Genomic DNA, 16,327 nt, shown 5'->3' with positions numbered 1-16,327 from the left:
TGTCAAGTCTTTCATTTGCTAGCTGTAAAATGAAGTGCAGCAACGCTCAATGACTTAAGTTTCAGTAGCTAGTTCTGGGTCAAGCTAACAGGACTCCTGTTGCCTAACCTGGTGCAATTTTCACCCTATACTTCTTCTTCTGATGGAGCCAGACTGCATGTTTTGGTTCCTCTGAAATCCAATTTAAAAAGTTCTTGTGTTTTGCATTTCTGGTGCTCACTGTGCTCCATAAAATTAAAGTTGTAAAATTATATGTCTTAACAGATTATATATCTATTTTTTTAATCACTCTATCTTCACGTCTAGAGTAGTGCCTGGCATATGGTACCAAATATTTGTTGAATAAGTGAGTGAATTAATAAATAAATTAACCTATTATACATACAGCCAATAATCCTACTAACTATGCTTGAAGGAACCTCCCACATTTCACATTTCGGAACCTCATTTCAGAACCTTCTACATTTCAGAAACCAAGACTTTCTGTTATGCTATGTTCTGTTAAGATTCTCCTGGTAAATTTTCCTTATAAAGAATCTGTCATATTCATATTCATATGCTTCCAAATACATCTACTTCCATAAGTCTTTCATTTCCCTTTCCCTGTTATCTAGAACAAAAAGAAATCATATATAATTAATGAGAAAATACGTGATTTTAAGAAAAGTAAATTTATTATTGATTTTATATATATATAATTTTTTTCCAGGACTAAGTAAACATGAAGTTCTTCGTCTTTACCTGGCTTTGCTCTTGCATAGCATATAAGTACAACAAGATATTTTAGAATATCTATTCTTATTTAAACATGTAGGAGCATTGAACTTTTACCATAAGCAGAAGATGGCAAGAGTGAGCTGAAATGAATATAGAATAAGTGCTGGCCTTTTAAACTAGTAATCAAGGACAACATTGACCCTACCCTATACAAGCTATAAAGAAGAATGAATTTTTTAGTGAAATATTCTCACTGTAGTGTCAGAGAGATCTTAGTTATAGGTTAACAGGCATACATTTCCTTCCATATATGTTTAATTTACTGGGGATCAATTTTCCCTCCTCTGGCATAGCCTTCTGAAAGTGCAGGCAAGTCACTGATAAAATGTGGATTCCAAAAACAATTCTCAAGCAAGTGACAGAGTTTCACCATTCTTAATTAGGGTAGTTCAGAATCCATGATGATTATACAGGAAATAAGGAGGTGGCAGAGTGGTGACTTTGTAAATCATGGGCCCATTAACCTAACATAAAACAATCCATTTACTTCTCTGAGCATCATATTCTTCCAATGAGAATAAAATAAAAATATTCATCTTACAAAATTATGAAGCTGGAATTAGATACTTTGTGTGATGTGCTTTGAAAATACACACACATACAAACATACTTACACATAAATGCAAATATCAACTTCTTCAGGAGATACATGGATTTTTTTTCCTTACCTTATAGTATGCACCCATCCATTCCTCTCCCACATCCAATTTCTCACTCCCCTACTAGACCATACTTAGATTAATCAAACTCTTTTCCTTCCTCTTGTGTCTCCATACCTCACACGTAAGTCTTGACTGTCTTTTGTTATTTCTTAAAGTCAAAGATAATTCAAGGGCAAAATTAGAATGAGAATTCTAGTTAGGTGAGTAGAAAAAAACAAAGCAAACAAACAAACAATACAATGTACACCCAACTCTAATTATCTTCTCCTTACGATCTACTAGTCTTGTTGTTGTTATTAGCTGCCATCAAGTCTGTTCAAACTCATAGCGAATCCATGTACAACACAATGAAACACTGCCTGGTCCTGCGCCATCCTCACAATCGTTGCATTGTTGCAGCCACTGTGTCAATCCATCTTGTTGAGGGTCTTGCTCTCTTTCACTGACCCTCTACCTTACCAAGCATGATGTACTTCTCCAGGGAATAGTCTCTCCTGATTACATGTCCAAAGTCTGTAAAATGAAGTATCTCCATCCTTGATTCTAAGGAACACACTGGCCATATTTCTTCCAAGACAGACTTGTTCATTATTCTGGTGGTTCATTCTATATTCAGTATTCTTCGTCAACACCATAATTCAAATGCATCAGTTCTTCTTTGGTCTTCCTTATTCATTGTCCAGCTTTCACATGCATATGAGGCTGTTGAAAATATCATGACTTGGGTCAGGTGCACCTTAGTCCTCTAAGTGACATCGTTGCTTTTCAACACTTTAAAGAGTTCTTTGGCAGCAGATTTGACCAATGCCGTGCATCTTTTGATTTCTTGACTGCTGCTTCCATGGGTGTTGACTGTGGATCCGAGTAAAATGAAATCCTTGACAACTTTAATCTTTTCTTCATTTATCATGATGTTGTTTATTGGTCCCATTGTAAGGATTTTCGTTTTCTTTATGTTGAGGTATAATCCATACTGAAGACTGTGGTCTTTGATCTTCGTCAGTAAGTGCTTCAAGTCCTCTTCATTTTCAGGAGGAAGATTGTGTCATCTGCATATCGCAAGTCGTTAGTAAGTTTTCCTTCAATCCTGATGCCCCATTCTTCTTCATATAGTCCAGCTTCTTGGAGTATTTGCCCAGCATACAGACTGAATAAGTATGGTGAAAGGATACATCTCTGATGCACATCTTTCCTGATTTTAAACCACGCAGTATCCCGTTGCTCTGTTCGAACAACTACCTTTTGGTCTATGTATAGGTTCCTCGTAAGCACGATTAAATGTTCTGGAATTCCTATTCTTCACAATGTTATCCATAATTTGTTATGATCCACACAGTTGAACGCCTTTGCATAGTCAATAAAACACAAGTAAACATCCTTCTGGTATTGTCTGCTTTCAGGCAGGATCCATCTTTCATCAGCAATGATATCCCTCTTTCCACGTTCTCTTCTGAATCCGGCCTGAATTTCTGGAAGTTCCTTGTTGATGTACTGCTGCAACCGCTTTTGAATAATCTTCGCAAAATTTTATTTGTGTGTGACATTAATGATAATGTTTGATAATTTCTGAATTCTGTTGGATCACTTTTATTTGGAACGGGCAAAAATACGGATCTCTTCCTGTTGGTTCACTCTCTTCCAAATTTCTTGGCATAGAGGATTGAGCACCTCCAGCACTGTATCTGTTTGTTGAAGCATTTCAGTTGGTATTCCAATTTCTGGAAACTTGTTTTTTGCCAATGTCTTAATGTCAGTTCTTGATCATATGCTACCTTCTGAAATGGTTGAACATCAATCAATTATTTTTGGTACAGGGACTCTCTGTATTCCTGCCATCTTCTTTGTATGCTTCCTCTGTCGTTCAATATTTTCCCCACAGAATCCTTCAGTATTGCAGCTTGAGGCTTGAATTTTTTCTTCTGTTCTTTCAGCTTGAGGAATGCTGGGCATGCTCTTCCCTTTTGGTTTTCTAACTCCAGGTCTTTGCACATTTCATTATAATACTCTATTTTGTCTTCTTGAGCTGCCCTTTGAAATCTTCTGTTCAGCTTTTTTACTTCATCATTTCTTCCTTTTGCTTTAGCTACTCAACGTTCAAGAGCAACTTCCAGAATCTCTTCTGACATCCGTTTTGGTCTTTTCTTTCTTGTCGTTTTAACGATCTTTTGCATTCTCCATGTATGATGTCCTTGATGTCATTTCACAACTCATCTGACCTTCAGTCATTAGTGTTCAATGTGTCAAATCTGTTCTTGGGATGGTCTCTAAATTCGGGTGGGATATACTCAAGGTCGTGCTATGGCTCTCATGGGTTTGCTCTAATTTTCTTCAGCTTCAACTTGAGCTTGCTTATGAGCAGTTGATAGTCTGTTCCAAAGTCAGCTCCTGGCCTCGTTCTGAAAGATGAATTGACATTCTCCATCGTCTCTTTCCACAGATGTAGTTGATTTGATTTGTGTATATTTCACCTGGTGAGGTCCACGTGTATAGTTGTCTTTTATGTTATTGAAGGAAGATATGTGCAATGAAGAAGTCATTTGTCTAGCAAAATTCTACCATGAGATCTCCAGGGCAGTTTCTATCACCAAGGCAGTATTTTCCACTACTGTTCCTTCTTTGTTTCCAACTTTCATTCCAATCACCAGTAATTATCAATGCATCTTGATTGCATGTTTGATCAATTTCAGACTGCAAAAGTTGGTAAAAACCTTCAGTTTCTTCATCTTTGGCTTTAGTGGTTGGTGTGTAAATTCGAATAATAGTCATATTAACTGGTCTTTCTTTATAGGTATATGGATATTATCCTATCATTGAAAGCATTGTACTTCAGGATAGATCTTGAAATGTTCTCTTTGATGATGAATACGACTCCATTCCTCCTCAGTTTGTCTTTCCTAGCATAGAAGACCATACGATTGTCTGATTCAAAATGCCCAATACCAGTCCAGTTCCACTCACTAATGCCTAAGATATTGATCTTCAAGTGTTCCATTTCATTTTTGACGACTTCTAATTTTCCTAGATTCATACTTTGTACATTCCACCTTCTGATTATTAATGGTTGTTTGCAGCTCTTTCTTCTCATTTTGAGTTGTTCCACGTCAGTAAATGAAAATCTTGAAAAGTAGACATCATCCACATAATTAAGGTTGATTCTACTTTGAGGAGGCAGCTCTTCCCCCATCATATTTTGAGTGTCTTCCAACCTGAGGAGCTCATCTTCCAGCACTATATCAGACAATTGTTCCCCTGCTATTCATAAGGTTTCCACTGGCTAATTTTTCTTAGAAGTAGACTGCCAGGTCCTTCTTCCAAGTCTGTCTTAGTCTGGAAGCTCACCTGAAACGTTTCCACCTTGGGTGACCCTCCTGGTATTTTAAATACAGGTGGCATAGCTCCCAGCATCACAGGACCACACAAGCCATCACACTATGACAAACTGACAGACGCTTGGGGAGCTGAACTCTGGTCCATTGGAAATACACATTTTTAAAGCAAGCCAATGTCAGATCAGGGTCCTGTCGATTTCTTTCACCATAGTTTTACGCTGAAGAAACTCTCATACTGTTTAGCTGGAGAACGTTATGACCTGTATAAGCCACAGGTACAAGAAACATCTGCTGTGGTAGAAATAGCCAGTGAGTAAGCACAATTGGAATGGTCTGGGAAAGGGTAAAACATGAATCATAGCCCAAAGTCTTGTGGCCTGGACCACAGTCCAAGTTCTTCCTCATCAGTGTCTTAGAAAGCATACTTTACGCTTTCTTTCAACTGATAGTCCATGTCCACTAATTAAAAAAAAAACAATGGTTTTCAGAAAGAATATGCAGGCTAGCCACACATCTCAGCAGGAATAATTAGTTTTTGTTTTTGTTTTGTTTTTGGCATCTGCCTGTACTACATGGAAATTAGACATTGCATTAACAAGATAGATAAGTAAAAAATTTGAAATAAAACATTTTCAGTCAGGTGCCATTATGTTGTCACAGAGCCCACGCTCTGACAGTGAATTTTTTAACTCATTTAATTCTTAATAAATTTCTATATTTAATAAACTAGGACTTGGTTTCTTGGTAGTACCAGCTTGGCTCTCAGTTATAAAGATAATTAGCCTTATAACTCTATTATAACAACTGAGATAAAATTTCTGGTGGGTCATCCAAGTAAAGCTGATTCTCATTTTCTTTCCCTAAGGAATCAACTGAAGTAATCACTAAGACGAGTAATTTTCATTTTAATTAAATTAATTGAGTATCATACCATAATGTTTTCTTTTGTATTTACAACAGTTGATTTTTTTTCTTAAGAAAAAATTGAGCTGTCTGAAGAGGAAAAGAACTACCTGAAATAGCTGGTAAGCTTTTCATACAAATTAATAATTTCAAGTAAAAGAATACACTTCACCTATCATTTACATTCTAACCCACTTATCATTTCAACACAAAAATATATTTACTATCAAGTTAATAATTAACAATATTTTTTTTATCATTGTTGCAAATAGATTTGTATCAGTCTTTTAAGAAAATGAGTGTTGAGCAATTCTCTGAGTAATTTTGTAGGAGTTTCAAACCTCAAATTTTGTTATAAGTGCAAACAATCTAATTTAAATGCCAGTTTGGATACCTGGCATCTAAATATGTGACAAATGGATACCTCACATAATTGCTTGTTTGGACTGGGCTTCTCTTTGATAGTGTAACACGGCCTGATGTTTCAAAATTAAAGCCTGTTAGTGATTATTTCCAAACTACAAGAGGTCATAAAACTCATTATCTGTGGACAAGAGACATATGCAGCTGAGTGTTAGGACATAGCCTTTAGAGTGAAACAATTTAGCCTTTAGTCTGTTATGTACTCTAGCCTGCACTTTCTTAAAAAATAAACATAGTAGTACTGATCTTACAGATTTTTTGTGAGGATCATGTCAAATAATACATGTAACTGTAATTGATTACTGGGAACACAATTGGTATACTAATAATATTTCTTCTTGTTATTTTATTATTATCAATCTCCAGCACACAGCAAAAATTCCCTCTAAAACATTTACAACACAATCAGCTTCTGCTTTAGCACTGTCAAACTGCAGTCCTTCCAACTAAAAATCTGCCTGTTTTTAGTATGTTCTGATTGCTCTGAAGGTCTTCCTTTACTTGTCAAAATTATCACCAAAGCATTCTCCCACTGTACCAATTTTATCATAGCCATGTATTCATCGAACATCTGTTCTATGGTAATTCTAAATCTCATTGACTTTCCATTTGTAACAACTGGAAATTATCCCAAGGGAATATGCCACTGTGTATAATTCTAATCTTAATCCCTACAATAATGTATCGGCAGGTCCATTATAGCTGGTTCAGAATAGAAGAGAGAGGAGTGAAATGTTTATTAATCATAAACTATGTGTCAGGCACTGTGGAAAGTGCTGTCTTTATGTTAATTCATTTATTTCTACAGGGTAAATCATACTCAGAGAGATTAACAACTGGCTCAGAGTCACAGATTCTGCTAAATACAGATATAAGCTCAGTTCTATATGACTCTAAAGATGAGTTTTTCTACCAGACATGGAAAAAAATAATAATAACCTAAGACATTTGTCTTAGTAAATCAAGAAGTTATACTTTTTCTTTCTTCTTTTTTTTTAACTCAGGCATTTTAGTCCAAGAGTGTGAATTAACCAAACAATTCTCTCAAGTCTGCAGTTCATTCTATGAATGGACTCACTGAGTTGCTTACTCAGTTGCTTTGGTAGAAATAAACTTTCTTTTTGTCAGGTCCATTTGTTACCCTTTGGATTTTACCTAAATAAATAAATTTTCAATTCATTTGGTTATATCCAGATCTGCTCTGACACGTGACATATTGAGATAACTACTTATATATATATTTTTTTCTAGAACAAAGTCAACCTATAGTATCAGAATTTCACCATCCCTCAATATCTCAAGGCTGTTTGTCAATATTAAACACCTATGAACCTATAGATTCACAGTAAGACAAATGCTTACCAAACTATCCCCACTCTGGTGAGTTGTTCTTTTTTATTTTTAACAACAAAACTAGGATTACCATTTGTGGTAAAAGTAATCTAAGGAAATGAAACAGAGAAATAAAATTCCAAAAAGTTCTCAAGTAGAAACTGAAACAGATTCAAATAAAAAATTTCTAGGATGGAAATTAAATTATAAATTATATAGTGCAAATACTACAATAAGCTATAGTTTATTATAATAAACAACTATAATAATAATTATAACTTGCATTTTTATTGGATTCAAATTTCCTGTTTGCTTATATTTTACTTAATTCTTATAGCAATTCTTTGCAATAGATCAAGATAGAGAATATTATTTTTATGTAATGAAGTATTTAAAATTTTAAAATGTGAAGTAACTTTACCAAGTTTGACTTAGCATTTTCTCTTTATTTCATTCTAGGAAAAAAAAATAAATAAATCTTGACTTAGGAAACGTTTTTTTCCTAACATGAGAAATAAATGGCAGAGGAGGAAATTGAACCCAGAGAACTGACGATTTAATATAAACAACATAAGATTTGAAATCAGAGGACCTGGCATCATTAAGCTTTTAACCTTCATCGAGTCACTTCACTTCTCTGGACATTTATTAAAATTGTATGAATTGTGTAGCATTTAAAGATATCTTGTGTATTATTGGAGTCCTGGTGGTTCAGTGGGTAAAAGCTATGGTGAGCTACAGTTGGCTTACCAAAAAGTCAGCAGTTCGAATCCACCAGGTGCTCCTTGGATACCTTATGGGGCAGTTCTACCCTGTCCTATGAGGTTGCTATGAGTCAGAATCGACTCAACAGCAACGGGTTAAGTTTTTGTTTTTTGGGTTTTTTTGTTGTTGTTGTTTTTGCTTTGCATATTACTAGTGAAACTAACAATAGTTGTTTGAATATGAGATGCCTAAAGAATGTACTATTTCCAGTGAAATGTAAACATTATTTTTTTTGTTCGTTTGTTGTTGCAAGCATTCATTTTTAGCTAACATATGTCATTTTCTCTTTTAAAGAGGTACTTTTAAGATTCTTAAATTAACTGCTTCTGCTTGATTTTGCTAAGTGCCTTTAAACATAGAATTTAGGCAGCAATTTAAATAGAAATTTTATATAAAGAGTACAACTTTAAAAAATAAAGCTCAGTAATGTAGTTTGAACTTTAATTAAATAAATCATATTTTGGCTTATGAAATATTCTAAATCTTGTTAACATCTTTTTGATCACAAGTGTATGCTATCTCTGTAATGTGCATATATGTGTATTTCATACATATTTTAAATTACAATAAATTTCCTCTAGCCTATGATACATTCAGCCAGAAGCTGCCCACACTGTTTAGATCATGTAGACATTTTCCTTTCACCTTTGAGTTAAGCCAAGAAGTTCAGAATCAGCATTTCTGTTTAGGGAAGATATAGAAATAAAATCAAGAGAGTTACATACACAATTCAAGCCTTTTTAAAATTAATTTTCTCTGGAAAAGTCATTTTTTTTTTTTTTTTGAAATACAAAAAGCCTACTTTCCTACTTTTCCTACTTTTTTTTCCTTGACACTTTACCATTGATTTAGAGCCTTGATGAGGACCCCAATAAACTGTGACGCACGACCCGTGGTGCCCCCGGTGTATTTCTTTTTCATGTTTCTTACGATGTCACTGGTGTAACTAGGTTATCTTCTATTCTAAAATTCTGTCTCATTCCATTCTTCTTCTTTTCTCTTCCATTTCCTGAATATACATTTGCAACACGCTAGAGTAGGTTTCAGAAAATGGAATAATAACGGCTGACATTTATTGAAGGTTTACAATGTTCCAGTCACAGTTCTAAGATCTTTGCCTATATTAACTAATTTCATGCTCACAAAAAACACGATGGGGTTGTTAACATTATCAGCCAATTTGAGATGAGTAAACTGAGGCTCAAAGAGATTAAATAAATTGGGTATGATCACCCTGAGAAAGCAAAAGAGCTAAGCATCAAATACAGAAGTCCATGTTCAACTGCTCCACGACCGATGCCAAACTGCACCATAGGAAAGGTGGGGAATTCTTGGAATGCGTAATTTTTTAGGTTTTAGGAACATTGCTGCAAACTTGATTCGCTTTCTCATTTTGATCTTCCTGATGATGAAAAAGGATCAGGCAACTTTCCATAATAATCTTATGTGAGAAAAATAATAACATGACTGTTATGGATAAAAGCAAAAAAAAAAGCAGTAGTATTTTATAAATATAAATATAGCCTTTGCTGTCATTGTTCATATATTCATTATACATTTTTAAAGCTTGTTATATGTCACATAATGTGAAAGTCTTGAGAGATACATAAATGAGATATCCAACTTTTCTTCATTAAGATCAGTCTCAAACAAAGATACAAAAATGATAATACAGTGTGCTAAATGCTAAGGTAGAGGCGGGAACAGAATAAGTTAGTTTAAAAAAAAAGGAATAGAAACATCAAGTGATGCATCACACATAAATCCTTAACTAAGTCGTTTGAATAACTAGAAATAGGTTAAGCGAAGCGAGGACGGGAAAAAAATACAAATCAGAGATACTGACATTGACAGAAAAAATAAAAGGAAACAGAGAACCCAAAAATGTACAATGGATTTTGAAGAATTTAGTTTTAAAGTGATTTTTTAAAAAAATCAACCTAAAGCTAATTTTGTTCAATAAAATTATTTTACTAAAATCTAGATTCTAATTACATCAAGTGGTTGTAAATGTAAGAAGCAATCATATTTTGTATGCTTCATAAACTACTTTGCACGTAAGGATAAGAATTAAAATATACTTTCAAAATTAGTTGAAATATAAATATCTATCATTTAATGAATAGCTATGTTATTTTTACATACTGCATTGAAAAAACCTTTCACTCATTCATTCATTTAACAGATACTTATTAGAAGCCTACTATGTGCCAGCTATTATGTTGAGTATCAGAAAATATTAACAAATAATCATTATAAATAATAACATTCATTCTGGCAGAAGAGAATGGATGAGTGTGTTTGGGTTCTGTAGATAAGCATACTGTATATTCTGGAATGTATGTTTTAAAGATAACATATTACTGATTTTTCTTTTCAGGTTTGGAAAATCCATCTTCTACACAGCTTTCTTACCTATCTTATCACTTCACACTACCAGCAGGTTTGGATAGGCTTGTTGAAAATACAACAATGTTGAGCCAAAAGAAGACTGAACAAATTCCCTGTATTTTTTATGGGAGGGTAAGTCAAAAAGTGTTGCTACAAAATCATAGGAATCTTTATTAAACAAAAATATCAAAACCTGAAGCTATTGTTTCTAGACACATCCTCCATCTAGGTCTATACACTTCTGAAGGTGTTGTTTCCATCTCTCTAACCCTTCCCTGAAGAATTCTGTGCTCTTCAAATTACACCACATCAAAACAGCATTTTCAGCATCCTCGACAGACTCAAATCATGTTCATTTTAAATGTTCTTTAAGTTTTCAGAACAAAAAGAAATCTGAAGCGGCAAGTTCAGGGCTGTAGGTGGATGGGGTAAGATTTCCCAACAAAATTCTTCTAGGACGGCCCTCGCTACCCTCGAAGAACGAGCAGGTACACTGTAGTGATGGAAAAAATTCCCCTGCACAAATTTCCTGGCCTTTTTCTCACCAATGCAGTTTTCAGTTTTCCTAAAACTTCTTCATTATAAGCCCTCGTGATCATACTGTGTTCTTCGAGAAAATCTATCAAGATTGTTGTTGTTGTTGTTAGGTGTCGTCAAGTCAGTTCTGACTCATAGAGACCCTATGTACTACAGAATGAAACACTGCCCAGTCCTGAGCCATGCTCACAATCATTGTTATGCTTGAGCTCTTTGTTGCAGCCACTGTGTCAATCCATCTCATTAAGGGTCTTCCTCTTTTTCGCTGACCCTGTACTTTACCAGGCATGATTTCCTTCTACAAGGACTGATCCTGCCTGATAATATGTCCGAAGTATGTAAGATGTAGTCTCACCATCATTGCTTCTAAGGAGCATTCTGGTTGTACTTCTTCCAAGATAGATTTGTTTGTTCTTTTGGCAGTCAATGGTATATTCAATATTCTTTGCCAACATCACAATTCAAACTTGCCAATTCTTCTTCAGTCTTCTTTATTCATTGTCCAGCTTTCGTATGTATATGATGAGATTGAAAATACCATTGCTTGGGTCAGGCACACCTTAGTCTTCAAGGTGACATCTTTGCTTTTCAACACTTTAAAGAGGTCTTTTGAAGCAGATTTGCCCAAATGCATTGTGTCTTTTGACTTCCTGATTGCTGCTTCTATGGGTGTTGATTGTGGATCCAAGTAAAATGAAATCCTTGACAACTTCAATCTTTTCCGCGTTTATCATGATGTTGCTTATTGGTCTCATTGTGAAGATTTTTGTTTTCTTTATGTTGAGGTGTAATCCATACTGAAGGCTATGGTCTTTGATCTTCATCAGTAAGTGTTTCAAGTCCTCTTCACTTCCAGCAAACAAGATTGCATCTGCATAACACAGGTTGTTAACGAGTCTTCCTGATGCCCCATCCTTCTTCACATAGTCCAGTTTCTCAGATTATTTGCTCAGCCTACAGACTGAATAGGTATGGTGAAAGGATATAACCCTGGCACACACCTTTCTTGACTTTAAATATGCAGTATCCTCTTGTTCTGTCTGAACAACTGCCTTTTTATCTATGTACAGGTTCCTCATTAGCACAAATGTTATCCATAATTTGTTGTGATTGCTACAGTCGAATGCCTTTGCATCGTCAATAAAATACAGGTAAATATCTTTCTGGTATTCTCTATTTTCAGCCAGGATCCATCTGACTTCAGCAATGATATCCCTGGTGTTCCACATCCTCTTCTGAATCTGGCAGTTCCCCGCCAATACACTGCTGCTGCCACCGCTTTTGAATGATCTTCAGCAAAAACTTACTTGCATATGATGTTAATGATATTGTTCGATAATTTCCTCATTCAGTTGGATCGCCTTATCTTGGGAATAGGCATAAATATGGATCTCTTCCAGTCGGTTGGCCAGGTAGCTGTCTTCCAAATTTCTTGGCATAGATGGTGAGCACTTCCAGTGCTGCATCCGTTTGTTGAAACTTCTCAACTGATATTCCGTCCCTTCCTGGAGCCTTGATTTTCGCCAATGCCTTCAGTGCAGCTTTTCTTTTTCCTTCTGTACCATCGGTTCCTGATCATATGCTACCTCTTGAAATGGTCGAACGTTGACCAATTATTTTTGGTATAATGACTCTGTGTATTCCTTCCACCTTCTTTTGATGCTTCCTGCATCATTTAATATTTTCCGCATAGAATCCTTCAATATTGCAACTCAAGGCTTGAATTTTTTCTTCAGTTCTTTCAGCTTGAGAAATGCCGAGCATGTTCTTCCCTTTTGGTTTTCTATCTCCAGCTCTTTGCACATGTCATTATAATTCTTTACTTTGTCTTCTCGAGCCACCCTTTAAAATCTTCTGTTCAGTTATTTTACTTCATCATTTCTTCCTTTTGCTTTAGCTACTTGATGTTCAAGAGCAAGTTTCAGAGTCTCTTCTGACATCCATTTTGGTCTTTTCTTTCTTTCCTATCTTTTTAATGACCTTTTGCTTTCTTCATGTATTATGTCCTTGATGTCATTCCACAACTCGTCTGATCTTCAGTCATTAGTGTTCAACACATCAAATCTATTCTTGAGATGGTCTCTAAATTCAGGTGGGATATACTCAAGGTCGTACTTTGGCTCTTGTGGAGTTGTTCTAATTTTCTTCAGTTTCAACTTGAACTTGCATATGAGCAATTGATGATGTGATCTGCTGTTGATCCTTGGCCTTGTTCTGACCAATGATATTGAGCTTTTCCATCGTCTCTTTCCACAGATGTATGCAGTCAATTTGATTTCTTTGTATTCCATCTAGAGGGGTCCATGTGTATAATTGCAGTTTAGGTTGGTGAAAAAAGGTATTTGCAATGAAGAAGTCATTGGTCTTGCAAAATTCTATCATGCTATCTCTGACACTTTTTCTATCACCAACGCCATATTTTCCTTCTTCTTTCTAACTTTCGCATTCCAATCACTAGTAATTATCAATGCATCCTGATTGCACGTTCAATCAATTTCAGACTGCAGAAGCTGGTAAAAGTCTTCAGTTTCTTTATCTTTGGCCTTAGTGGTTGCTGCATAAATTTGAATAATAGTCATATTAACTGGTCTTTTTTTTTAGGCTTATGGATATTATCCTATCACTGACAGCGTTGTACTTCAGGATAGTTCTTAAAATGTTCTTTTTGACAATGAATGCAACGCCATTCCTCTTCAAGCTGTCCTTCCTGGCATGGTAGACCATAAGTTTGTCTGATTCAGTATGGCCAATACCAGTCCATTTCCACTAACTAATGCCTAGGATATTGATCTTTATGCATTCCATTTCATTTTTGACGATTTCCAATTGTCCCTTGATTCATACTTTGTACATTCCAGGTTCCGATTATTAACGAATGTTTGTAGCTGTTTCTTCTCATTTTGAGTCATGCCACATCACCAAATGAAGTTCCTGAAAGCTTGGCGACATCCATGTCATTAAGGTCAGCTCTACTTTGAGGAGGCAACTCTTCCCTAGTTGTCTTTTGAGTGCCTTCCAACCTGGGGGGGGGGGCTCATTTTCTGGCACTGTATCAGACAATCTTCTGCTGCTATTCATAAGGTCTTCACCAGCTAATTCTTTTCAGAAGTAGACTGCTGGGTCCTCTCATAGTCTGTCTTAGTCTGGAAGCTCATCTGAAACCTGCCTGCCATGGGTGACCCTGCTGGTATTTTAAATACAGGTGGCATAGCTTCCAGCGTCACAGGACCACACAAGCCATCATAGTATGACAAACTGACAGATGTGTGGGGGCTATCAAGATTATCCCTTTGGTATCCCAAAAAACAGTCACCATAACCTTCTGAGCAGTCTTTCCTATCTTGGCTCATTTTGAGTTCTTTCCGACCTTCCTTAAAATGCTTGATCCATCTAAAAACTGTTGTTTTATGTGGGACAGCATTCCCATAAACTTGTTACCCCAGCTTCAATGATTTGGGAAGATGTCCACTTGAGTTTTGTTAAAAATTTTGTATTAGCCCTTGTCTCAGAGTAGTTTTTTTTTTTTTTTTTTCCCATGGCACAAAAAGTATCCTTTTTTTTGAAGGCACCCTAACGAGACTAAGACAAGTGTATTACTAAGAGAACTTGTCTTTAGCCATCCATTGATGGCAGAGACATATTTAAACGTGTTTTGTTTCGAATAAACCCATGCACGTATGAACTGGAACCCTAGTAGCAATATTTTTGACGTACCCTCATAATTTTCCTGTTAGTTCATAATGGATGTGCTGGGCCTGAACTATGATTTCATATGTATTGTGTTCAGGATTTCACATAGGTACTGTGCTGATGATAAAAGGAGCCCTGGTGGTGCAGTGGTTGATAATGTGCTCAACTGCTAACCAAAAGGTCAGTGGTTTGAAACCACCAGTGGCTCCATGGAAGAAAGATGAGCCAGGCTGCTTCCGTAAAGATTTATAGCCTTGGAAACCCTTTAGGGTCGCTATGAGTCGGAATCGACTTGACCGCAGTGGGTTTGGTTTTCGGTTTTTGGTTGCTGATGATTATTTAAGATCACTTATCAGAGTGATAGAACCACATTTATTTTCCAAAAATAAAATATAATAAAATTTCAAGTGCATTGTTTGGTATGTAGTTGTTATTTCTATTGTTCATATTTGTAGACCATGCTACTGATATTAATACAAACAGTCCTTCAACAATTAACTGTAAACCAGCTTAGCAACCACCAAAATAATTTAGCACACTTTCTGGGCACTTAATTTCAATTTTGCTTCTCATAACTGATAACATTGACCACTGTAAATTTTGTTCTCCAACCACAGCTGAGTTCACAGAACTATTCTGCCATCATTCTACCATCCCTATGATTTATTCATGGACACAATTTGCTACAGCATTAATCCCAAACTTTCATCAGATCCCTCAATCTTCCTGTCTCAGTTTACATTGTCACGCCAAAATAGCCAGTCTGCCACTGAGAACATAAGCCTTCTGATGTTGCCATCATTAATGGGTCATAACATGAAGAAACAGCAAAAGCAAAGACAGCTGGGTACATATATGGGTTATGAGGGTAGATTTCAAGGCAATGAGCATTTCCAGAGAAGATGTAGGGATGGGGAAAATTAAAAGACATGTGATTAGGGAGGAAGGGATGGGGATGAAAAGTTGATTGAGTTTAGTAATTTGTAGTAAGCATTTCGTTTCTAAGGGAAAGACATTAGAGGGTTTTTCTCAGGGAAATGACATTATATGGCATGTGTTTTCGATGGGTGAAGATGTTTGAAGTTTGGGGAACTTCTCTTTGACTTCATTGAATATTCCAGTCCCTTTATTCTCCCATTGTATTCCATTCTATCCAATCCCCCTTAGCCTCACTTCTTTTATTATTCTGCCTGAAATTGGAAGAATTTTTCATAAAGGGTTGACATATGGAATACATTTTAAAAGGATGGAACAGTAAGAAGCTAAGAGAATTTTTCTTTGTCTTCCTAGAACCCTCCATCCCTTAACGCTCTGATTGTATTCTATTCACTCTATTCCCTATAGGCCTCACTTCCTTTCTTAGATAGTCCAGACTTCATGCTTGATCATTTCAAATATTATCTTGATTGTTTATACAACTCCTCTGTCCCTCTGCATGTAACAAATTTTACCTGGAGAAGCCTCAACCATGTAAAACTCTGAAATCTATTTTTACTGCCACTCCACCCAGGCATTTGA

This window comes from Trichechus manatus, unplaced genomic scaffold (genome assembly GCF_000243295.1).
Source record: "Trichechus manatus latirostris isolate Lorelei unplaced genomic scaffold, TriManLat1.0 scaffold00108, whole genome shotgun sequence".
Classification (NCBI taxonomy): Eukaryota; Metazoa; Chordata; class Mammalia; order Sirenia; family Trichechidae; genus Trichechus; species Trichechus manatus.
The sequence above is the reverse complement of the archived record's forward strand: the minus strand, read 5'-3'. Positions refer to the sequence as shown.